The 26,423-nt window shown below is 40.5% G+C and overlaps 1 protein-coding gene across 2 annotated transcripts in view; it reads left to right on the top strand.

The window, feature by feature from the left end:
- Positions 1–26,423, top strand: part of LOC119489497 (vitamin D3 receptor A) — a 104,886-nt gene that overhangs the window by 24,527 nt on the left and 53,936 nt on the right. The window contains exon 1 of one of the 2 annotated variants that reach the window (XM_037772013.1): positions 23,539–23,760. The exons of the other annotated variant lie outside the window; for it this stretch is intronic. The gene's annotated coding sequence lies outside the window, so the exon portion shown is untranslated. Of the gene's footprint in view, positions 1–23,538; positions 23,761–26,423 lie in introns of those variants that run through there. 2 annotated transcript variants of the gene reach the window in all.

The following is a 26,423-nucleotide window of genomic DNA, read 5'->3' as shown; positions in this document are numbered from 1 at the left end:
GTTCATTTGGGTCCACATCTGAATGTACTGTATAATATTTCCTCTTGAACGGTGCCTAGATCTATCGAGATTCCAGGCCACTGAAAACTCTGTTATTATTCATAGGGGGTGTGAGTCATTAACAGCAGGACTCATGGCGGTGATACACATTTGTGGATCTAGTCCAATGCAATTAGCAGACACCTGGTGATGCATATTGAGTTCTCCTTCTGCGTCTTTCTGTGCCTGTCACCACAGAGCCAAAAGTTTTGTAGCTAGTGTAAAATTATAAACAGCTTCCTAAGTCACTCCATCTACTTCATCTTAAACTGGTAACTTTGGCTAATGACGAAAAGTGACACACCTTAGGCTAGGCGATATACAATATATATATCTATTCATATTTTCTCTAAAATACCAAAAGTTTGATTCTAGTAAACTAATCTGAATTTAGAGGCAACACAGCTCATATATGATATTTTAGAGCATTTCCACATCAGAATGTGCTGATATTGTCTGACTGACGCTCTGGGACAGTGGTTTTCAAAGTAGGGTCCGGGGACCGCCAGGGGTCCTTTAGAGGGTTCCAGTGGGTCCGCAGCAAAAAAGGGGAATAATTTATTTTCAATATGAATCCATCCATAAGTAACACAATGACAGACGGTGCTATCATTTTGAGATCTTTGGAAACAGGAAGTTTGTCAATGACACTCTGAGGTGGTGTGCCTTTATTCTGAAGTCAGATTGGTCTTTGGATCTAATTATTCACACATTGAAATTATTTTTTATCTGAAATACAGTTTGCAGGCAGTAGTTATTATTTTTTAATTATCGTTCAGTATTTATTTATTTATTATTACTATTGATGGACTGACTGATTTATTAAATTAAATGAATGTGAAATTGCATATTACGTTCAACATGAATATCGCTTTTATATTGAAGTCAGTTCTTACACGCTCTTACCTGGTTCTAAAATGAAACCAGATTCAGCAGTGGCATCGCCTATTTCTCGTTTAAAATGTTCTCAGAAGTAGATTTTGGTGGATTGTTTAGACGGAGTAACAGAGTTTATGAGCAGACCGCTCATGGTGAGATGTTGTTTCCTGTTTGAAATGGCAAACAGAAAACCAGGGACCAATAAGGTACATTCCAGCTTGAATGGCCAGCTGAGTGGAGCAGCGCGTCCCCTAGTGTCCTCGCCGGACCTGGTGGACCCGCTGGATATAACATTATAGACATGACCACTGACTATCTGTGTAACAATTTAGCCACAAATTCACAGACTGACCAAACACGGTCCAGACACATTCTCTATTACATAGTTTTGACTGAGTCTTGTCTTTTCTTTTGGTGTCTTTGAGAGGGAGAGAGCCGTAGGAGTGGAGCGGGAGAAGCAAAACACCAAAGCGAGTGTCATGCTGGCAAAAAAAATATGTGACAATTTGTACTACATGTTCACTATATAGTCATTTACTACATCCCACATAGAACAAGCCGCAATAATACACTGAGTATATTTGCTATATTGCCCACCCCTAGATGTACAGAGTCCTGACGGAATTCAGCTGTGAAGCAGATGTTTAGCAGCGCTGTTTTGTTTGTCTGCCTAAGACAACATGCAGTTTCATTCCAGTGAACATAATTTGTGTCTGTGTGCACATGTTTGTGTAAATGTGTGTATGTATGCACAGCCGCCGAAACCAGGAGAGAGTGGTTATGTTTTCCGAGGACGTATGCTGGTTTACGCAGAGAGAGAGGAAAAAACCAAGCAACAAACAGCCACAACAAGTCTAAACAGAGATAATGATTTGTACTCCTTCAGCCCCCCCTTTCCTCCCCACTCTCTCTTTGCTCTCCACATGGTGCCGGTTGGTTGTGGTTTTTGTAGTGATTTGGTGAAGAACTCGAGTCTGGCTGGGACATCCAGAGCGCTCAGCTTCTTTGGTACATGCACGTACGCACACATGTGATTACACACATAAATCCATGAGTTTCAGGCACATTTGCAGAAGAAAACCGACTAAACATGGTGCACACTTAGCTCAGCCCGATCCCTCCCATATCCCACTTATTTACAGTTGCGCAGGTCACCGCAGAGTTGAAACTGTCACTCAGAATCAGATTGTGCTTTCACATGTGGTGATTCAGACCGCTTTTTTTCAAAAACAGCCATCATGTTTGACAGTCGTGCACTTTATGGTTTCACTAGAGAGACTTGATTCACAAATCCTGTTTTCACATTTGCTCGTACGCGTGATTACGTGTTTGTGTTCTAACAGTGAATATGTGAACGTTTCTGTTGCTGAGGCTCTTGTAGGACTTTAAGGGTGTGTCATTGTCAGTAACGCCATAATTTTTCCTCTCCACTGTTGTTTTTCTCTCCTCTGTCTGCTTTTAAGTATACCAGAAATCCTCCACAAAAAGCAGCGGCAGACAGGATGACTTCATTGGCTTTTTTCAATCAAAGGAATGTCATTTGAAGATCAAAAGAAATTCACTTGACTCAGTTACCAAGAAAGACTTTTCATATACAGGAAATCATTACTTGAAACTAGACAGAGCATTTGTTTTGAAGATCTTTAAAGTACATTATAAATACAGAGAACTAGAGTAAAAATAGCTCAGAACATGTTATATGTTTTTTGGCCCGGTTGGCAAAGCATTGGTAGATTTACTGATCTCACATTGTAGCATTTCTGGGTAATGAAGTTTTTTAAAATTCAAATACAGTAGAAACCGCTTATAGTACACAAGAATGCAGGCAAACAATAGAAAGGAAAAGGCAAGTTCAAAATCTTAAAGTATAGTCCAGAGTAAAAGCAGCGGGCTCAGGCAAAAAAACCTGCTTCAGTCTCGATAAAACTTGTTACTGATTCTGCCAATAAGATCCTATTAAACAGTAACACTGTGTTTTTCAGCTTTAAATTATTTAAAAAGCTGGAAAATATACAGCCAGTTTTTGCTTAATCTCATCCTAAATATGGGCCGTCGTTTGTGTCTATTCATGCTGTTATGGTACCGGTACCTGGAGCGACCAAAAAGGATGAAGAAAGGCTCTCATTTCAGCAATAATTTCTCACATTTTATATACCAAATAAAACAGCAAAAGAAGTCCTGATTTGATTAAACAGTTGCTGCTCAAAGTGTCCCTTACCATCACCATGACATGTACAATGTGAAGTAGTTTCACAGTACATCACTGGTATTATAACACATTGAAAATGGCCTCATTTTATATGCTCATAAATTAAATGAATGTTGTCCCTCAGAGGTTTGCTGAAATTTTCAATGTAATCTTTTTCAGGATGACCAGGACTATGACCATGCAACAAGAGAAATATAGCTTCAATGACATAACATTCATAATTTCCTCACAATTGAACTGAACTGTCATAACACAGTTCCTTCATACATTTACTAACATTTTTAATGATTCTATTCAGGATGACCCCGAGTATGACCATGTCAAGTCTGAAGTAATTTTAATATCTCCCTCCAAACTTAATTGAAAAGTTGGCAGCCCTGTTTAACTTGGAACAGAAAATATGTTGTGTACAGCACATAACTACTAATAAAAACGTCATTCAAAATATAATAAACGGTTAGTTAAATGTTGTCAGGGTGTTTATCTTTTGAAAAATTTGGGGAAAAACGTGTGCGATCAAACTGTCCGGTTCTCCTTTGCGGGTTCCGCCTACAACCCCAGGAAAGAGCCATCGGAAACAAGTCATGTGACATGATGTAATATTTTAGCTCGGTAAAACATCGGAGACTCAGCAGGTGGCAAGGATGACATGGGAACTTGGCTTGGGTCTTGAGGAGTTGTATAATTTATTCACCCACAAACTGTACACACACTGCACTGCTACGTTCACACTTACTACCAGGGTTAGGCGATATGTTAAAATGTTCTAAACAGCCACCGTCAGCCGAACAACCGGTGATTGCCGATATATTTTTGGAGGTGTGTTACTGCTACGCTACCGTTACTGCTAACTTCATACTCATCGTCACACACACTCTCTTTCTCGATCGGACACTCATTAACGTTACTGACGGAAACCTAGACAGAGTATGCCAGGCAGACACACAGCTGACAACATCGCAGCTAAACTAATTGATGCGGTGGAGATTTACAATGCACGCAGCATCGTGGCTGCTAACTCTTCCGGATGGGTGAACCTCAGTTGTCTGTTTTGCTCATACACTGCAGCTGGCGACAGATGATGGATTTAACCTATTCATCGGCTTATCGTTGCAGCTGGGCGGCTTGTTATGCACTTCAAACACAACAGCTCTGAATGCAAGGCGCTAATCTTGTCGTTAAACAGTTAATGATGGGTTAATGATTGTCTACTATCAGTCAAGGATAAAAAAAGCTAAATTAGCATTTCCACTGTGGAGCAAATCCTGTTTCTTCCCTACTTTAACAGCTTTTTTTCCATTGCCAGAAAATGAAAACAATTCTGTCCCTATTTTTCTTTTTAAACCCCCCCAAAAAAACCCTGCAAGTTAGTTGTGCAACAGGCAAGGGTGCTGACAATGACAGAGTAGGAGTTATCAAACCAGCCAAGGCTGGAGTCGTGTTGCTGAGCAGCTCTCTCTACAGGGGCCTCTCACACACACATGCGCTTGTAAACACACACACTTACTCAGCAATGTCCCGCTGTTTGCAATCTGCAGGAACTCCTCTAATCTAAGTGGTGGATCAAGGTAAACAAGCATCTCGCAAGTGTGCTTTACATGCACACCTGCATGCACACGCAGACACTGACGTACATTTTTCAGTCTGTAGACTCTCCTATAATATCACATCTTGACTTGAAAATACCAGTTGTATATAGCCGATGTGCTGCCTTCAAGGTCTGTTCTCTTCATCAACGACGTGACATTTTGTGTAGAGAGCGAATGATGATTGGAGAGGGATATTTTTTTATTAATGTAATATAATACTATTTATAGCATTCCTCATACAACTATTGGTACAGCACTTGCCAAATACGTATAGTATTATTTAGGGAAGTTATATGACGGGCAGTGCCTCCTCTTAAGTTACTGCGGTTGTAACTAATGGGGAACCTAAATAAAGTAAAGTGCCACTTGACTGTTGCAAACAAATACTGCTTTTGATACATGGGTGGTTGTTATTTTCATTTAATACCGAAAGATGTGAGAAAATAAAATCTAGCCTATGTCTTCTGAACTTGGTAGAAGGAGCCTCAAAGGAAAACCTGAATGCAGCATTAGGTACAAGTTTATGTGGAGTAGGACTGCACAATTATGGCCAAAATTGCAATCACAATATTTTTATCAATATTGAGATTACAATTATTTATCACGATTATTCATAGATTTTAGGGACAAAAAATATTTTTATTTCAAATTCACATTTAAATAAACAGAGCGCTGCCTTCACTTCCACGTCGTGATACATTCCAACCGTCAAAAACTCTAAATGTTATTCTTTTACTTTGTTATTGTCATCTATAGTGGTCATTTAAATGATGTGTTTATCTTTATTTATATATGTATATATGTATATATATATATATATATATATATATATATATATATGCATAAGCATAAATTAAATGATTAGGAAATAAATGATGAGGATTTTTATGGCTTTAGTCGTTCTAATTATATGTTATAAGCTGCTTAGAGCTAGTGATAGGAAGATAAACAGGTCATAATTCTCTCTCTAATATCTATTTATATTGCTGTGAAAACATCTCCATCAAACAACTGGATCTAATCAAGTTTCTCGCCAAAACTAAATTTTACAAGATTACATTTGAATGCATCATGATAGCATTATATTATCCCATCGAATTACAATATAATAAGTATCTGATTAAATTAGTTGTTCCAAATGTGTTTAAGGTTTCTCCTCCATGGCTTGTTTTTGGACTTACAGTTGTGACAAATTGCAGCTTTATGTCTTCACTCACACTGAGGAACTTCCACACCGACCACATGTTGTGTGTTTGTGTGATGATACTGACTGTGCCGATGTGTGCCGACATAAAACCATCATGTGGCGGCTGCACATGTGTGTGTGACCGATAAAAACTTGGATATATGATGTGCTGAAAGCCGTTCAGCTTTGGTCGGCTGCTGATTGACGGTTCATCTCTAGCTGTTGGTTTAGGAAGCGCTTGATTTATGCAGCAGAGTTTCTATGAGCGAAGCACGCATTCTAAACGACAATATCGCAGTCGATCATGTTCATTTAATTTGTGGGAAGCCAAAATTGTGATTGTGATTAATATTTGAATAATTGTTTAACCCTAATGTAGAGCCAGCTTAATAGAAAGTTTGCACCTAATGTGTGGATGTCTTCAGATCTTTAACCTCTCTGCTTGTGTTCATATTGACAGAGAAATGTATGTTTACCTGCACAGTATAGTTTCGTGCTTGGCACTCTCCCACCATGACTAAACGTACCAGTATGAATTGTGCAAGGGGCTCTTGCAAACCCTCCCGATGAGCCCAGCATGCTTACCTAGTTAGCATGAGTTATGATGATTCATCAACTGAAAGCTTCTCAAAGAGAACCTCCGCTGTGAAAGCGTTATCACCATGGCTAGGTGGGCCAAAGCAGCCTGAGCCTCTGCCTCTATTTGTATGAATTCTTCTCCGATGACAGCTGACAACATGTTATAAGATTTATGTTTATTCTGAGCGTTTATCCTCTTCAAAATGTGGTTGATCTTCAATGGCAGACAGGGCTTCAATGCAGCCCCCCAAGGCTCCCATGAGAGAATCTTATCTCAATCAAACTCTCCCTGTAGTTCTTCACCATTCATTATTGACGTCAGAATCAGTTGACGGTGGAAGCAAACCGGGCTGCTACAGCTACATAGACGACCTTGGCAAGCAATTTGGGCATTATAGACATCCCACCCTTATGACTAATACATGGAAATATGGTTGGAAATTGGTGTCCTTTCATTTTCTTTCTGTGCTCCTCCTGTTCCCCTTTTTCCATTTCCGAATTTTTAAATAACTTAGAACAACTTGTTCATGTATATTGTATATCATCTGGACACTGTGTTTATTTCCTTAACTTTTGGTCAGCCTGCCCCATCGGTTCTTGGAACAGAGAGGTAGACGTGTTGTGCACAGCGCTGATGTCTATGTTCTCATTCAAGTTGAGCTATGTTTTTATGTACAGGATGTGCTGGAGCTGGTAACTAGACAAGAGGAAGGGAGAGAGCGAGAGATGGAGGGATGGAGCGAGAGATGAGTCATTTTCTCTGTCAGACACTGTTGTTTTCCACTAAGCCCTGTTATTTTCGCTCATAAATGGATGCCAGGTAGTGGGTGGAAAGAGTCTCTTTTTTTGTTTTCACATTTGGTGTAATTTTATAATGGGGGCAGACTGTGGTTAAACTTGAAACATTTGCCGGGACTTGTCCCTATGTAACCCTCCTCTCCCTTTTTATATAAACCAAACATGTATTGGAAATTACTTGGCATAAGATGAAAATCGTTCGTTGGTTACGTTGAAATATTCAAACTATAATTCTTCAGTATGTTGTGATTTACTTAAAGCTTGTCGACTTGCAATGCAAATTGAAACAAATTCCCTGTGTCTGTCCCGCAGTAACAGATTTATTTAAAACAATTCGATTCGGCTGGCAAAATAGAGATCTCGTGCTTTTGAAGCATTTAATAACGAATTGGATGTCTTTCTAATTCATTATTTTACTTCTTCATTGAAGTTATTTGCTTTTATCTTATTGTGGCAATAATGTCTGAAAAGACCCCATGCGTTTAGTTAAAAAAATTCCGCCTTCGCTGCGACAACTTGTGGAGCCTTCGCGCTATACGCGCTATACGCGCTATACGCGCTATACGCGTTATACGCGCTGATGTCATTTTTATGGCGAGTATAAACCCTGCTTAATTCCTGAGGAAAATATCTGGTAAATGCTCCACTATGTTCCCAGCTAGTCGCTAACTTTGTCTGTCGGCTGTTTGGTGCTGGACAGGGGGTGTACTGCAGGGGGTTTATCAGAGCTTTTTCTTTGAAAACAGCTGCCTGCTACGCCCAAAAACAACCCTACGAGAGCGGGGAGAGTGAACCTAAACAGTAAAGTTGAGGGCCGCAAAACCCAAAACAATGAGCTGAAAGATGCTACAATGGTCCACTGAGCTGAGGGGAGCTGCAGAGTTGGGTGATGATTCTCTGTGGGTTTATTACTACAAGCGATCGCTTTCACTTGCAACTATTTTTTTTAGCCCTTGGCTCATGCTAATGGTTAGCACCCTGACCATGGACCTAAGATTGATATTTGGTAGCTAGCAGTTTTGGTAATTATGGTATTGAGGCTTATCAGCAGCACACCAACTGCACTGTTTTTCACCCTGGATAAAGGCATCAGATGTTTACAGTGTAAAATGTGATAAATACATTTTAAAAACAAATATCTATCATCTTCTTAAAATGCTTCAGCCATGTAAGAGTTTGACAAAGAAAATACACAAAGAAGAAATCAGCCTTGCTTTGTCTTATTTGAAATTGGAAGTACACAAATGTACAGGCTCAAGTCGATGTCATGTAAAGCAAAGAAGATTTACTGTAAAGATCCTACAAATGTCACTGAGTCTCTACCAGCTGATAGTCAAAGGCAGCGGGGATGCTGTGGTAAACTTCAGAGTGTTGGCAGAGACGTATAGTGCCTTTTCCATTTGGATTCAATCATGCCAAATCATGTGTAACATGTGTGTGTCAGCCTGTATTGTTTACAATACTGCTGATAAGCCTACACGTGGAGTCCTTGATTCAACATTCCGTAAGCTGCATGTGCTATTTTGTGTGGAGTGGAAATCACACCCACCCGGCTCAAACTGGCACCGTGCCATTCAGGTGTTGGAGCACACCCTAAGGTCATCAAAAATCCATGTACTGATAAGGTGCAAGTTGCCCTGCCCCAACAGGTGCAACAGCAGAGTGAGGGAGGCATCAATGATGCATAGTCTGTACACAACCATACAGCCAGGGGGAGAGGGGTAAGCAGGCAAAGTAAGTGAAAACTCTGACTTTAGGTTTTCCATTTTCTATTTTATGATGTGCACCTCATTTGGAAGTTAACTTGGAATGGTAACACTAACACCAATGGTTTGCTTGTGCATATAATAGGGCTGGCAAAGTCAACGTGATAATAATGCGTGAATGCAAATTTGTTTTTAACGCCACTACTTTTTTTTAACGCATTAACGCAACTTGCTATTTCTAGGTTGTAGTGGGCTCAGTTTTAAAGGGAGAGTGAAGATACTGGTATCATGAAACTAGAAAACCAAAGGAATCCATTGGTACCTACTATACTAGCTTGTCGCAAAGGAGGCTAAATAACGCTCCAAACTTGTTCTAAATTTTGGCGAGTAAAACCTGGTATGGCCATTTTCACAGAGGTCCCTTGACCTCTGACCTCAAGATATGTGAATGAAAATGGGTTCTATGGGTACCCACGAGTCTCCCCTTTACAGACATGCCCACTTTATGATAATCACATGAAGTTTGGGGCAAGTCATAGTCAAGTCAGCACACTGACAGCCGTTGTTGCCTGTTTGGCTTGAGTTTGCCATGTAACCTGTGAGGGTTTCTGGACAACATTTGTCATTGTTTTATGTTGTTATTTGATTTCCAATAATACATATATACATCCATTTGCTTAAAGCACACACATTTGCCCCCTCCCATGTTGTCAAGAGTATTAAATACTTGAGAAATCTCCCTTTAAGGTACATTTTAAACAGATAAAAAATGAGTGATTAATTAGCGTTTAATCACTATCAACTATGGACAATCGCGATTAAACAGTTTAATCGCTTGACAGCCCTAAAATATACACAAGTACAGATTAGCAGTCAGTGTTGAAAGAGATCATGTCATTATTACAATTGGATCAAGCTGCATGACACCCGAGTCCATAAAATCCATTCTTAATGTGTCTGACTTTTAGAAAAGGAATGCCTATCAATCTGAAGAAAAAAGACCAACTCTGCTGCTTAACTGGTCACAGACATGTTGTGACATGTCTCCTCATACGATGCTGAAAGATTGTAATTTCACAGTAATCAGTTAAAACTGAGCTCTGAGGTAACACCAGAAAAGTTCACTTTATGATCTCATGGAAAAAGTGATTATTGAATTTACCAGAGCCCTGCTGGTCTGTGCTTGATTGACAGACTCTGGCATTGAAGATGCCAGCCTTAAGACCTCTTTTTAATACCTCTCTGACACTGAATAGGAACGAATCGAGTAGTATTAGATTAGTGGCAGAATGTATTAAACTGAATGAAAAGACAGATGGGATGGAATTGAATTGGATAATAGGCGTTTGAATGGAAGCTTATGTCTGTGTTTGGATCTGAAGGATCTCTTTCAAGAGGCCATTTGCACTGCGTTAATCTGCCTGTGAGAGTTTCTCCTTTTATCACAGGGGCTAATCTCTGCCCTGGCCGCCGCACTGTAACCACTTCTTTCCCGCCATGACTCGTCTAAGATTATGTGCCGCTCTTTCACAGTGGAAGCCATTGTAGAGAATGGCATTCATCGCCATTCATCCTTTATCTGTAGTACTATGTTTCTGTTAGCGGTATACTACTACTATCAATTATTCTGGATTTCCCAGGCGAACACACACACATTTAAATGACCAGTGTGTAACATTTTGGGGAATCTTTTGACGGAAGTATTAGTTTTTTTTAAATTTATAATCACCTGTAGGGATGCTAATTTTGATTTTAAATTTTTTCAGACAACTGAGTACCCAGTTCACCCGTCCGGGAGAGTTACTGTAGCAGCCACGGTGCTGCATGTAGTGTCGCGGACATGCAGCCACTTTCCCAGTAACTCTCCACCACACATTTAGTTTAGTTCAGCAAGTTGTCAGCTGTGTGTCTGCCCGGCGTAACTTTAGCGAGTAACTGACAGACCGTGTGTGTTTGTGGCGGCGGTGAGTGTGGGGTTGTCGGTGGCGTTCTAGCTGTGAACGTAGCTGTAGCAGACAGTGTGTGTGCAGTTTATTTGTCTGTGAATAAATGCTACGAGGCTACAACTTCTCCGCTCTGTGCTCCGCTCAAGACCTGAGCCAACTTCCTGTATCTTGCAACGCCGGCTCAGACTGTCTTAAGGTGGGCTGTTAAGGTGGAGCAACTTTTCTCCATAAACTCACGAGCCGCTTCTCTGAGTTTTGTTCAGCTTTTTAATTAATTATTTATATTTGTTTTAACCGATAGCGTTAATCGGTTAAAATACTTAATGTCGGTTAAACGGTTAATTATTAACATCCCTAATCACTTGATAATAAGGATTGTTGTGTTTTTGGAACCTTAGAATGAGCCGTTTATATCTACATAGGGTGCGGGTCCCCTCTCCACGGAGTCCGACATGTTTCTACAGAAGTCCGGAACGGACAAACCAAACTATGTTAACTTTTCCTGCTTGGGCCGGAGTCGGTAACGTTACTTGCTACCGCAGCCCTCTCTCTCGTGCTTCACCAATCACTTCCCACGTACACACACACACACTCTTCACACTGGCTCTGCTCCAGATGGCTCTAGAGAGGGCTATTCCCGTTTTCGCGTCGGCCACCGTAGCTCACCAACACGCTTGGCACATGGGAGAAGCCTCGGTTGTAATACACACTGGACCTTTTAAAGAACTAACCATGGCTGCGGTCGAAAAATCCCAAAAATCACATCCTTATGCCTTTTCCTAACCACTTTTCCTTGACCTCGATGGAAAACGTCGTGAGGTCAAGGAAAGATATGAATACGTAAGGACTTAGGAAAAGACAACCGCGGTGTTCAGAGAATCCGTCTGCACTTCACTAGGCTCTGTAATTATGATGCGACGGAGGCGGATGTTAGTGACGCGGGTCCGCCGTGGTGAAACTACAATGTTCTGAAGATGGACTACAAAAGGAGGATGCTTCCCCCCGTGCGGTCTTAAACAGCTCTCTCAGTGACGGGCTGCTTCAGCCGCGGTGTGTGAAAGGGAGATACCGCAGGTCCTTCTGCTGCTGGAACACTTTACAACAACACATAATAAAGGATTATCTGACCCAACGTGGACAATCGGTGAGAAATATCACTTCATTACCAAGATTGGAATTGAAATAAAAAAGGAATATATGATAAATACTGTTAATTGTTAGAGTTATAAAGAAGGGGTAGGACCATATGTGTAGGCTGTACTTCTTCCTTCTCCTTTTTGGACATGTAATATTTGTCATTTCACTCAGTTAGGAACCTTCCTAAGCAAAAAAGACTTTTTGGCTGCAGCCGATGTTCAGGCTCACTATCATCATGAATGACATTCTCTAATGTGTGTACATATGTATATGACTCCACAACTATACACACACACACACACATACCGTATAGCTTTAGTATCCTCACAGCCTATCCTCTTGCTTGGCATGTTACCCACCAGCTGATTCTGTGCTCTTTAACGCTCATCCATCACTCGACACACACACACACACACTGTACATGCATGCCGTAATTTGACAGGAGGTCTACGAAGAATCATGAACACACTTATGTCAAACAGCTTATATTATATAACTCTGTTTAATATTCCTGCTCTTACGTGTTAGATGTTGATAAAAACGTTTTTACAGATGTAAACAAGCTGCACTCTCATTTAGCGAATCCTTCCATTGTCTTTTCCCGGCCAACTGAGCAGTCACATTAGTCTCTCCGTTACCTTCACGCAGTTCTCGAAGGAAACATCATCGTTTTGTTTTCTTTGATCGGTTTATAGTCTTTGGGTCAGGATATGGTTACCTCAAACGACTTCTTTTATATGCATTTTCTGTACCGCAGCTTTGAACTTTGGTGCCAATTTAACTTGATTTATATAATTAGACTTTTCTGTGTCCTCTCCTTTCTGACTCACCAGCTTGCACTGAGACAATTACAATGTAAAACAAGGAAAAAAGTAAAAGTACAGCGTTTTACTTGGATGGATGTAAACTACCAACAAATACAGTTAGAGTTAGAGACAGTTAGAGATAAACATTGAAACATCCAACACAAACCAACCAATTTCACTGTGTTAAAACCATCTGTTATTGTTACCAGCCGCAACAGTATGTGGGCGGTAATGTTTACACCTTGTGAGTATGTGTGTGTGTGTCATCAGGGAAAAATGTTGTCAACACGATAGCGTCACAACCGTGCAAGATGCAGTCATTTTACAGGTGGGTAGATGGATTTTTACGCCCCTCTGCCCCGATTTGGCATCACAAAACTCTACAGGTGTGTAGTACTTGAGATCAAAATGATCGCAGAGTTCCAAGATGGCTGTGGTCCGAGCAAGGGCGCCGAAAGTAGGAGGGTAGGAAGTGAGGAAGTGGCCATTGCCCACAAACCACCCACCCATCACTTTACCCCCTCTGGCCAAATTTGGTCTGTAGTCTTTATATTATCTTAGAGATAATTCTGTGCAGAAGCTACTCAGGTATCCATGTGCTTAACTGTGATACCTTGCTGGGATTAGAGGCATTAAAAATTGAGGCCTTTGTGGGCACACGTCAATGTTGTTGTGGGAAACCTGAAAGTGACACTTGACTTCTCCAAACAAACAGCAGCTGTCTTTTATTCCTGCAACATAGTGAAGAAGCTTCCTTGTAATACATAGGATTAGTGCATGGCGTCATGGTATCTAAACCTTCTGTCTGAACTACACCATGAAACCTATATTCTGTGTCCTACATCCCACATTCCTGCATCCCATTTATAGCTTCCATTGTCCACGTCCATGTCCTACATTCAGTCCTAATCTTTATTATGTCTTTCAGTGTGTGTTACTGTGCTGTTGAGGTTTATATTAAGCCTATTTATGTATACTGTATATGTATTACATTTATAGCCACAGACCAGCTGATGGTTTGACCTCAAAAGTTCTTTGTAGTCTATATTTTTAAGGGACTATTATTCATCCTTCCTTTATCACCCACTACATCGCAGAATTTTGTCAGTGACGATAAAACTGGAAACTTGGGCTGTCAATAGATTCAAATATTTAATCACAATTAATCGCGATTAATCGCTAATGAATAGCATATTTTTTATTCTGTTCAAAATTAACCTTAAAGGGAGATTTGTCAAGTATTTAATACTCTTATACACATGGGAGTGGCCAAGTATGCTGCTTTATGCAAATTTCTTTATATATTTATTATTGGAAATTAATTTACAACACAAAACAATGACAAATATTGTCCAGAAACCCTCACAGGTACTGCATTTAGCATAAAAAATATGCTCAAATCATAACATGGCAAACTGCAGCCCAACAGTCAGTGTGCTGACTTGACTATGACTTGCCCCAAACTGCATGTGATTATCATAAAGTGGGCATGTCTGTAAAGGGGAGACTCGTGGGTACCCATAGAACCCATTTTCATTCACATATCTTGAGGTCAGAGGTCAAGGGACCCCTTTGGAAATGGCCATGCCAGATTTTCCTCATCAAAATTTTGCGTAAGTTTGGAGCGTTATTTAGGCTTCTTTTCCTATTATGACATGGTTGGTACCAATGGATTCCTTGGGTTTTTCTAGTTTCATATAATACCAGCATCTTCACTCTATCTTTAAAACTGAGCCCACTACAACTTAAAAATCGCATATTGTGTTAATGCGTTAAAGAAATTAGTGGCGTCAGCTCTACTGGAAACAAAATGTAGCTAATACTGGCACTCATCTAGTCTGGCTCTGCAGTTTTCGACTGAAATTATGACGAAGAGCAGCTGTGTTTTTAACACTCCCGATTATCTTGAAAAAGTCCGGCTCTTCTCCTTCAGTAAGAGGCCCTTCTGCTTCACTGAGTGCCAGGCCCTTCTGCCTCTTCGGAACTCCTCTCCTTTTAACCGCTTGCCAAGCCGCATCAGGGAATGTGAGAGAGTCTGTTTTCAAGCACAGACTAAAGAAGTGTCACTTCAGTTTATTAGGCTATATCCTAACCCCTGCCCCTGACCCTGAGCTTATCTGTTGCCGCAATCACCTGGTTTTTACGAGGCGGTATACTCCTTACATCTGTCTATCCTCTGTTGTCTATTTGTTTTTTTTTTCTTGTTGAGCTGGATGTTTGTGTTACTGTTGTAAATCTTGCTGAGAGCATGCTGTTAAATACACTTCAAATTGTATTCAAGTTTAAATGTGAACTTTGTGTGTGTTGGTGGTGGATTGGCAGAGGGGGGGCTGTATTGACTTACACCTGCATACTTGGCAGTCTAGACAAGCTGGGAGGAGTCCCCTACACAATACTGCTGCGGTGGAAGATAAAGTGATACTTGGCTTAATGTTGCTATTATAACTATTATTACCTGCTCAACAAAGGTGCTGGCAGCTGTACACAGAGCCACCGCCGTGCCCAGTGTGTCAAGTCCCCGAATGACAGGAAACTGGAGTCAGAAGAGAAAAACATGGGATGCGTAGGTGTAGATTAATGTGTGGTTTTCTTGGAGGGCTGTCTATCAATATATGGTTATGACATAATACAGAGTTTGACGCCATTTGTGTGTATCTCTTTCTCCTCAATCCACCGCCGCCCTTCTCCCGTTAACACGTGGAAATGATACACAAAGGAATTCACCTTTCTGCCTTTTCGAGAGGATGAAGGCAGCTATGAATTAGAGTTGCATACCAGGCGGGCTTATCCTGTTCTTTTGGCTGTTAGTGGTTCCTATACAAATGGCTTCCCCACACACACACACACACTCACACACACACACACACACAGCACACTAAGCTTTCAACTTAGGAAAGAGCAGTGTTGGATTTCCCTCCAAAGTCCAAGTTAAAAATGGAAAATGAAAGGATCCTTCTAGTAAGTCTTAATACCAAATGTAATCTAAAGCTTGCAAATAATGTTCAATAGAGAATTGTATTGTTTTGATTCCAAGAGCAGAGTGATCCGTTTTATTAGACCGGGGCGACTGCTTCCTCGCTGTGGTTCCTAAAGGTGAATTTGTTCCGTTCAATTCAACCACAGACAATTAAAGTTTACCTTCACATCAGAGCACCATCAGTTCTTTTTAAACACTAGCAACGTAAAATACAACCTCAGACAGCTTTTCAATGTTTTGTATGGCAGTTATCATCACCATGCTAATTAACATCGTCACTGGGAACATATTGACATGCTGAAGTTCGCTTTTTTTTTTTAATTGTAGGGCTATCAAGCAAGTAGAATCATGTAAAACAAGGCTGCATATCTGCACACCTGTACTAGCCAAAGTGAACACACTTTAGAATTACAGTATGCATAAGATGCTCATGCTTTTGTCCATAGACCGTATATAAGAAGTGGACGTAGTCACCGTGACGTAACCCATTGGTTTGTGGACTGCCGCTTTGAAGCCTCGAGTTCGGCATTTTGGTCTTCGCCATCTTGTTTTTTTGCAACCAGAAGTGACATGAGAGGGTGGAGCTAAGTACAACCAAACGCTGAATAAGACATTTTTAGGTGACTACAAAGGTTATAATTAACTTACATTAACTAAAAACACACTGTGAAATGGTTAAAGTTGTATGACAAAAACACAGACAACACCCAGGACAACGCCGTGGTAGCAACCTGTCAATCACAAGGTAGCCACGCCCTAAAGCATTCCCTGCTTTATGGTCTATTTGACTCTAAAGGGGACCATAATTTACTAAATGAACATCATGCTGTATTGAAGAAGACTTGAAACTAGCGATTGAGACCATAAACTCATGTTTACAATGTTTACTGAGGTAATAAATCAAGTGAGAAGTAGGCTCATTTTCTCATAGACTTCTATTCAATCAGACTTCTTTTTGCAACCAGAGGAGTCGCCCCCTGCTGGCTATTAGACAGAATGCAAGTTTAAGGCACCTAAGCATTGGCTTCACTTTTCAGAGTTGCTCACTTTTGTCATTATAGTTCAACTGGTTCTTGCACACCACTGCCGCCACAACTCTGTTAACAGAGATCGTTATAAATTACTGAACTGTCTCACACAATTAATCCTCCTACAATTTTGTTTCTAAAAGGGAAATTAACAGAAGGAGATGCCCTTAGGAAGAGATGCTTTGTGCGCGGCAGGCCTTCGTCTTCGCAGAGCAACAGACTACAATTTAAGATATTTTAGGTATGCCACACAAACCTCAGCTAATGGAGCAATAATCATTTGATATTACTGGAAGGAAACTATTTTCTGATGAGTTTGTTTGGGATGCTAAAAAGAGTTTTGCTCTGCCGGTAAAGTGAGAGAAAGTTCCTTCTGACTGAATGCTTTCTGGCCACATTAGGCACCTTACATTTCACTGAGCTAATATGTTAGTTTTGGCCTGCTGCCTTTTTTTTCCTGTGACATGGAGATTTTGGCAGAGGGCAAAGAAGGCCTCACTATGTTTCTTTCTTTTTTTTGGAACTGCAGCGAGGTGATGAAATCACAAGGACTCTCGCTTTGTGGACTTTTGCTGCGAGTTTGATCAGCAAACGGGGTTTGATTTTATAGCACCGTAATAGTATATCCGTGTAGGGAAGTGGTTGCTTTAAGTTCATGGCTCAATATTTAAAAAATACAGATGATTTCATCCTCTTAAACATGAGCGACTTGAAAGCAAATGTGTTTAAAAAGTTAATAAATGAGTAAGCATTTAGGTAGAGATTTTTTTAGGTGTCAGCTTTTCTTTAATAAAACTTTAAACCTCGCATGCTGTCTCACTCTCGTCGTCAAAAGCTACTTTAATGTATAATGTATAGCACATTAGATTTCCTAAAAAAGCAACACACTTAAGTTTCCACTGACTTTCCCGTCATGTCAGTTGTCATCATGTCAGGCTTTGGTATACTTAACCCTTTCATTAACCGAATCACTAGCTTTGTAAAAATTCTGCATTGTATATATTAATTTAATATACAGCAGTCAACTCAGTATACTATACACCTATCTCCCTATTCGATACTATCACCATACGTGGGTGCTGATTCGATATGTGTTGAGATTTTTAAATATTGCAATTCGATAGTACAATTAATTGTTAAATTTGTCAACTTTTTTAACACTAGACCATGGGAAAAAGTAAAATCATACACTTCTAGGGACTTTTAATTAGGGAAATATATAAATTGATTCAGTAAAAATGTTTGATTTTCAGCATGTATGTAGTTAGAGATGTCTTGAAGTCAAATATATCAGTCATTGTCAGGCATTAAACAACCCAAAAATCAAAGAAAAAAAGACATTTCCTTCACAAATTAATGGTATTTTCTTTTTAATTTATAAGGGACATGTAATGTTTTGTTACTGCTGGTGAATAGAATCCAGTCAATCTTATTTTCATATATGTATTTTGTATATACAGTTCCCTTTGTTAACACCTTAGTCACACGCTTATACTTCCGCTAACTTCGCCAAGTCCATCTGTAGCTCTCCCGTCAACTCCGTTCTCTTCCTACATCCATGGTCAGCTCCATCGGGGCCGTTTGAATGCATTTAACATAAATGTCAGCGTATGGGTGCACTACAGTTGTAGCATCAGCACGGAGATGAGAGTGACGGCTGGCTTGACTGCATGTTAACGTAATACAATAACGTTTCCTGTCCGTGACAGAGTTAGCATGCAGTTTTAGCCGTGATGTCTAGCTCTGCTTTTCACGTGTGAAACCCAAAGTGTTTCCATCCTTTACTGGATGTGTAGTGTTTACCACGCTGGATTTAAAATGTGAGGGTGCAGGTCGTATCCATGCGGACCCTCCACCGTTTCAGCTCCTGCGGTTTGTTTTGGTGACGGATACGCAACGGACATGACGTCACGTTACTCAGACTACAACAATAAAAGCGGTAACTTCCTTCTACTATGCGCAATGAAGCAATTATATCGATTCTAGCATTAAAAAAACAATTCCAAAATCGGAATTGGAATCAATTTTTTCCCCCTCCCCCTACAATATACTACAATGCGGTATTTTTTAAAATATATTTCTCTTAAATCTGTCTTCTATCAGACTGATCACTGGCTTAGTACATCACTGCATCTGACATGAATTCATACCATAAATCACTTTTTTGTTGTGATAAAAAATATTTTTATTTTCCTTGTACTCAGGCAGTATACTCTACCTTGTCAAAGAGTTATATTGTAATTGTGGTTCTAATATACATTCAATTTAATTAACATTTCATATCCTGATAGGATATGAAATATGAATATGGCAAGCTGTCCAAATATTAACATTAAATGGGAAACACTGCTAATATGCTGCTTTAGGCTTAAGGAGTTGTTGAATTATTCAGATATTTCTTCTTAAGTAGAGGAAGATGCCCCGGAGCGTTCTGCTGGAATTTGTCCATTGCTACCAGTTGTATGTAATATATCCAGAGGTATAACGTCATCCTCTACACGCCCTTTGATCTTCAGTATGTCTTCATTTAAAATGGCTAATCTTGGCATGGACATCCTTAGGCTGTGCGAGGCTTAAGAAATTCCCCTGAAATGCATTGCCCTATAGCATTCCAATGTCATGTGGCTCGCACCCTTAGCTTATAGACCACTTTGACTAACCTAAAGGCGTCACCAGACCTGTCATCCACCTTATTGTTGTGGTCATATGACTCTAAAATTGACCTTGGGGAAACTTCAACTTGCCAGAGGTAGTCTCATGTTTTGTCTCATGTTGGCGCGCTACTGATATTGCTGTTGTTTGCTGGTTATTTCTCAGTATCAGATTGATCTAAGGTTAGCATGGCGCTGGTGTTCCAAAGCAGCAAGGCTTGGATTTGATTTTGAGTGGTTTTGATTTTATGGACCATAGTGAAGTACTCCTACCACCAAGAAGAAAGAAGGACGTCATATTTCCTGTATTACAATTAAATAGGGATGCACCGATCAGACTTTTTTCTGTCCCGATACCAATAGCGATACCTGGGCTTTGGGTATCGGCCGATACCGAGTACCGATCCGATACCAGTGTTTAATTAATAAGCTGTATGCCGAACTGTGGAAGTGACTGGGATCATTGTTTTATGTGTACGGCAACATCTGGCATGACTTAAATATTACTTTCCTAACAAATAAATACATAGATATACATTTACTGAATTGTTCTTTATTATTAAAAAAATAAATTGAACACCAGATACTTGGTAAAAAATCTTCAAAATAAACAGGGATTACAATTCAAGTGTAAACCTTTTAATGCAGCAACAAATGAGTCAAAACTTAAACGGGAATTAAAATGCAAGTATATAATGTATATAGTATAGAAACCTAGAATTGAACTGAATAGATCGGCCCAATTGTCACCGATACCCGATCCAGCTATTTGAGTCAATATCGATCCGATATCTGATCCGGTATTGGTGCAACCCTACAATTAAACATGCTTTAAAGATGCACTAATAGATATTTGTATCACTTATTATTGCTTTAAATTATATAGTCTACCACTATGGAATCCTTTTATAGTGTTGTGCACCCACAGAAGAGTGTTTCATTTACCCAGAGACTTGTGAAATGGCCTTGGTCAACAAAGATGGGATGGTGCTAACCAAAATACACTGTTGAACTTTCATTTGAATTTGTAACATCGTATAATACCTCACACTAGACCAAGCTATGTATGATTGTTCTCGAGTTGGTATGATGTTTATGTCCAGTGTAGATCAAAAGAAAAAGATGTGTTGTTTTATTAACAATCATTATAAACTGGCATTTACTTTTGGCTTCGATCAATGGAGTGTGGCATTGCCGGGATGCAGCAGTTGTTAACTTATTTATCTCAAAAAAATCAAAATGGCCATAAAAATGCTACATCAAAGACCTCCATCTGCGTCAAAGCATCTGAATTGAGCCAACGTGTTGTTGTCTCACACATTTTTCTAATTTGACATTCTTGGGAAATTAACCGAATTATAGGTTGCAGAAAAGAGTTGCCAACAGCCTCATTGAACTTTTATAACCTTTTATCACGCTCCCTGGATTTAATGGCGTCACACAGTGTACTGAGATTATTTTCCAAGTGGGGTGACTGTTTGCCCAGAGGTTATTTTTTTGTCAGGTTCCCTCTGAGTTCAGGGAATCCTTCTACTTTCTTCTGTTTTCTTTTACTTTCTTATTTCACTCTCTCCTTTCCTTGTTTCCTTTCTCTGTCCTCCTTTACTTCCTGCCCGGCCCCTTGTTTTTGTGCTTTTTTTGTGCTGGACCGCAGAGGGCCAGTCTTACAAACGCAAAAGTTTGTCACTGAGTAACTGACTGATAGAGTGATGAAGTTACAGGATTGGTTGAACCAGAACCAACATGGTGGCTCGTTTGGAAACTTTCTTCTCATATATTACGAAAATAGTTCACCGAAATGTGGTTCTGAAAACATTTCATGCGATAAATTAGCCATGCAGTTTCCAGAGGTGGCGAGTCACGCCGGTAGGTGAATGGAGAAGACAGTGTGTTGCAGTCACCGTGGTGTGTCCAGTCAGTGCGCCCTGCAGTCATGTTCACTGCAGCAATTTTACACACAAAAACTACATGAAAACTAATATCGTAATTGGTGATATATGCTCACTATAAGAAGATATTATTGAAAACTACTGACGCACTGTTCTGCATTTCTTTAATGCTATTTGATGTTATCTTTGATTTCTACCATTGATGATGATAATCCATCAGCTGCGGCCGCTTCCCGAAACTTTGTCTCATCCAGAGACCAGAATACGTGGTAGTGTGTCTGTCAGACGGTCTGAAGGGTAACAGCAGATTGATAACGTCATGCACACCAGACTATAGTTTATGGCAGGTCGATTTTTTTATTGCAATATTATGATGTTGTTCTCAATAAATTGTGACTTTACTTTGGTAATATTACAACTAGGGATGTTAATAATAAACCGCTTAACCGTTAACCGACATTAAGAATTTTAACCGATTAATGCTATCGGTTAAACGGTTAAAAGAAATATAAAAATTCTATTAAAAAGCTGAGCAAAACTCAGAGGAACGGCTTTTCACTTAAAGGAGAATAGCTGGTCCACCTTAACAGTCCACCTTAAGAGAGTCTGAGCCGGCGTTGCAAGATACAAGAAGTTGGCTCGGGTCTTGAGCTGAGGAGTCGTATCCTTTATTCACCGAAAAATTAACTGTACACACACTGCTACAGCTAAGTTACATCGCGCCGACAGAGCGTATTTGTGTATAACAACGGGGAGCACGAAGCCACCGGCAACGCTACAGCTGCTTACCGTAGCACAAACCAAACAGACACGGTTTGTCGGATACTCGCTAACGTTACGCCGTGCAGACACACAGCTGACAACCTCGCAGCTAAACTAAATGGTGCGGCGGAGACTGGGAAAGTGGCTGCATGTGTCCTCGACAATACCGTTAGCATCGTGTCTGCTTACTCTCCCTGACGGATGAACTGGGGACTCAGTTGTCTGTTGTGTTCATACACTGCAGCTGGCGCACCGCTGCATGCGACGCACTAATCTTTACGGTTAACGGTTAATAATCGGTTAACAAGGGTCAGTTATCTATTAAAAAAGAAATTCAAAATTAGCATCCCTTGTGACAACTCCCTCAAAATATTACAACTTTATTCTTGACCTCTCAGAGAACACATGCTGATCTGGGATTTGTTTTGAACGTGCAGAAATCTTGCTGAAACACACATAGAAAGTCCAGGGGATTGGAAATGAATTATAATGAATTAATGTAGGCTACTATTGACTGTGAATATGGTGCCACATGCACATTTTGAATGGTCACCTGGTATCTCAATTTTGTGTTTTCCTTTCCATAAATAAGGACATTTCCACCATAAACTGGTGCATAAAAAATCACCAGACTGCAGGAAATGAAGTGGTTGACGCTCAAAATATACACATATTGCGTCATCCCCACAGCACAACCCACTTGAAACACGTTCCTACGGCTATGGCGCCCGAACACCACAGATTTGCATAAAGTAACCTAGACCTCAACTCTATGCAAATGACACCCAGTCTCTCCAATCGCGGCGCCACGCTACCAGAATGCCTCGCATGGCTGCTTACATAGACAACGAATGGGAAGCGTGGACATTATAGACATGACCACTAACAATTTGTGTAACAATTTAGCTACAAATTCAAATCCTGACCATACACGGTCCAGCCATATACTCGGTTTTGACTGTGTCTTGTTATTTTTGACCCTCCCTGCCTTTCAGATCTTCCCTCCTTTTTATTGGATTTGCTTTCTTTTTTATTGCATTTGCATCTTTATCTTTCCTTTTTTTTCTTGCTCCCCCCTCCTCTCATTCCCTTCCTTGAACTCTTACCTCATGTCAGTGATGGCTTGTGCTATATTTGTGGAGTTTGCCCTCACCCTGCTGACCCCAATTACCAGGTTAACCATTAACTTTCAGGTTTCACCTTGTTGGCACTTTGCCCCCGCTCCCTGTCAACACTGACACAGCTATAGGCTGCTGTGGTGTGTTTTGCTGCATCAAATGTTCAAACTTCTGAGAGAAGAGAGAGGGAGAGGAATAAAAGGAAGTTACTGGTGTGGTGGGAGTAGTGGGAGGAAATACTCAAGGTGTAAATGAAGACAGAAGGCGTGGGAGCGTAGGGAGTGTAGGGAGTATCAATGAATATCCGGATCGTTGAAGCAGAGTTAAACCAGAGGAAGGAAGGAAGGCGGAGGAAGAGCCTGAAGTGGGAGTTATAGCTCTGGACCCAGGGAGATTTGGTCTGGAGGAGTGTCGGCTGCAAGCTACCGTGTTTGGCTGCTGGGAGGAAAATGGAGTGAAAGGTCAGTGGTAGCTGCCAGGGCTGCTGCGATTGTTTATCTTTATTACCGGCTAGTCTGGTGATTCCTTGGAGTTTCCACCAAAAGTTTGATCGCAGTCAATTTCAGTGTTATCTTCCATTAAACCCGCCGTAGGCAAAATGTTTTTGGCATCATTGGGCAAAAATTCCATAATAACCTTTCAGCATATGTTTCAATAATTCAAGTGTTCTGAGAGAAAACTAGACTTCTGCACCTCCTCATGGCTCTGTTTTCAGGCTTTAGAAAATCTAGCCCGTGACGGGAGACTTTGGCCAATCACAGGTCATTTCTAGTTTGACCGTTTGATCGGAGTTCGCTCCAGGTTCCAGCTTGGCTCTGATTGGTTGTTTTCCTCCGATCGGTGAAATCTTGCAGATGCCGTTAGGAGCACCGGAGGAAAAGAGGCACATGATTTCTGTCAGATTATCTGTCTCATGCACTACTGTCAGGATATAGAAACCGTTTTATAAAGATAACTTTTTTTAATCATATTTGCTCTGATTCTACCCACTGCTGCTTTGAAATGGTTCATAGTTTGGTAATGTTATGTATGCATACAGGTAAGACATTGGGACACCGGCAAGATAAGAATATACAGAATAGTCAAACTAAAGGGGTCATGATAGGTAAAGAGAAAATATGTTCTTCTTCCCTTATTGTTGTTTTGTTTTTAATAACAGAGCCGTAAACCTGTGCTTCATGAGTCATGTATGACTCACGACAGGATATGCCAGCAAATGAATTGTGTGTACTTAAATGGCCATGCTCTGTTATGATTACTTTGTTTTGTTACTAAATCAGCATGCATTTTTAGAAGAAATGGAATCCACCAAAACCAAAGCAGAAGAGAAACCGGACACACAAAAAAAATTAAAATAGACGTGGCTAGAAACGAACAAACAAACAGAAAACACTTCATATGCTTTGCTCTGAACTTTGGTGGCAGTATCAGTTATATCCGTTATCATTTTAAGTTAAATAACATGTTTTTTTGGACTTTTGGTAGTACTAAGTAAGCAGTTTATAAACAGCTTTCTGCTAATTTGACGGACATCAGTTGTCAGCATAATAGTACAATAACTTTTATGGAGTCACGTAGTCGGTGTTACCGGTGCTACACCGTGGTCGGGCACAAACCGATTGCATCACGTCACCACCGTCCACCGGGTGGAAAACTGCGGCCCCGCAGCAAAAGCTCTACCAGAGAGGCCAGACACACAGCCGTCCAACGTTAAAGATCAAAGTAAGCGCGCTACACATATTGACTGCCATCTTTTCTTGTAAAGTGTTGGGTTTAATCGGTCTATTAGTTTATTACCATCACATCCTTATAGTCACCTATGAATGAATTGATTGAGCAATCAATAGCCTGACAAGGAAAGCACCTTTTAATTCTCGACCTTTTAGATGATACTGTATGTACTTATTTGAGAAAATACATGTTGGCCTCTTTCAAAGAACATGGTGAAGTTATCTTTGTGTACAGTATCTATACTCCTCATAGCCATAACCAGCCAGTCTTATCCAGCCAATGAGGTCCACGACCTTCTTTATGTTTGCTGTGCTGGTCAGGATTACTGTCCTGGACTTCCTTCAGTCACCATGTCACAGGGCCTCTCTTAGTCCACAGCTCTGACCTCCTCCCAAATCATTACCGGTGTGGACTTTGTCATTCTGTAAACAGAAATGTAAATGTAAGCAACAAATCATTGAAATTTCCAGTGGTAGCTGTTGGCATTGATAACTGTTATTGGAATAAATCAAACATTAAAATACCTCCTTAGAATAAAAATTCAAGCAAAACAATTCAAAATAATACAAACATCTGTGAAACAAAGAGATGCGCTGCAGCCGATTTGTTTCAAATGGTGATACACAGCGTTTTCTGTGTAGTTAAGTGTGTTTATGTTTTAGACGGGTGCTGCTGAGATTTTGGCTGTGACATTGTTGAAAACAAGCTTTTCTCTTTTCCTCATCTGCTGATCCTTTAGGGGCTGTGTCCACCACCACGTTTTTTTTTCCCCAGCTGAAAATACCAGGCGCACTTCTGAAAATGCTTAGCTGGGAGCACTTTGGAGGCACAGCGTTATTTCAGCTGAGACGCTTTGGTTGCATCTGGTTGCTGTGATTCGGAATATCCGAGGAATTAAACATGTTGGCACAAGTCAGAGTGCCTGCTCTGGCCCTCGCTCTGGATGAGGGGAAGGCTGAAGCACGTAGGGAGAGAGGACGGACCTGCCGATCTATGTGGGTTCATGAGATTTTGTGGGCAAGGAAACATCTTGGCGAGTACGATCGTTTGGCTCAGATACAGATTCAGATCACATTTATAATCCTACATGGGGAAATTCATTTGGTCCAGTACCATGAAGTCCACAGTAAAAACAATAAAAACAATAGCATAACATACACAAGAATACAACAACATACACATTTGGTCATGCGGTAGGCTATTTGTCCCGCCCCTCCTCCACTGTGATTGGACAACTGGGTAAAAAGTGACAGGGACGAGCTTAGCGTTTTATCCAAAGTTGAACATTTTCAACTCTCGGCGACCTGAAAAACTCCGCCAAATATGCAGCACTGGGCACAGAAAAGATACTCAGCGCCTCGTCATGCTACTAGTGTTTAAGTGTAAATACGCT

Source organism: Sebastes umbrosus, chromosome 6 (assembly GCF_015220745.1).
Source record: "Sebastes umbrosus isolate fSebUmb1 chromosome 6, fSebUmb1.pri, whole genome shotgun sequence".
NCBI lineage: Eukaryota > Metazoa > Chordata > Actinopteri > Perciformes > Sebastidae > Sebastes > Sebastes umbrosus.
The sequence above is the reverse complement of the archived record's forward strand: the minus strand, read 5'-3'. Positions and strand labels throughout refer to the sequence as shown.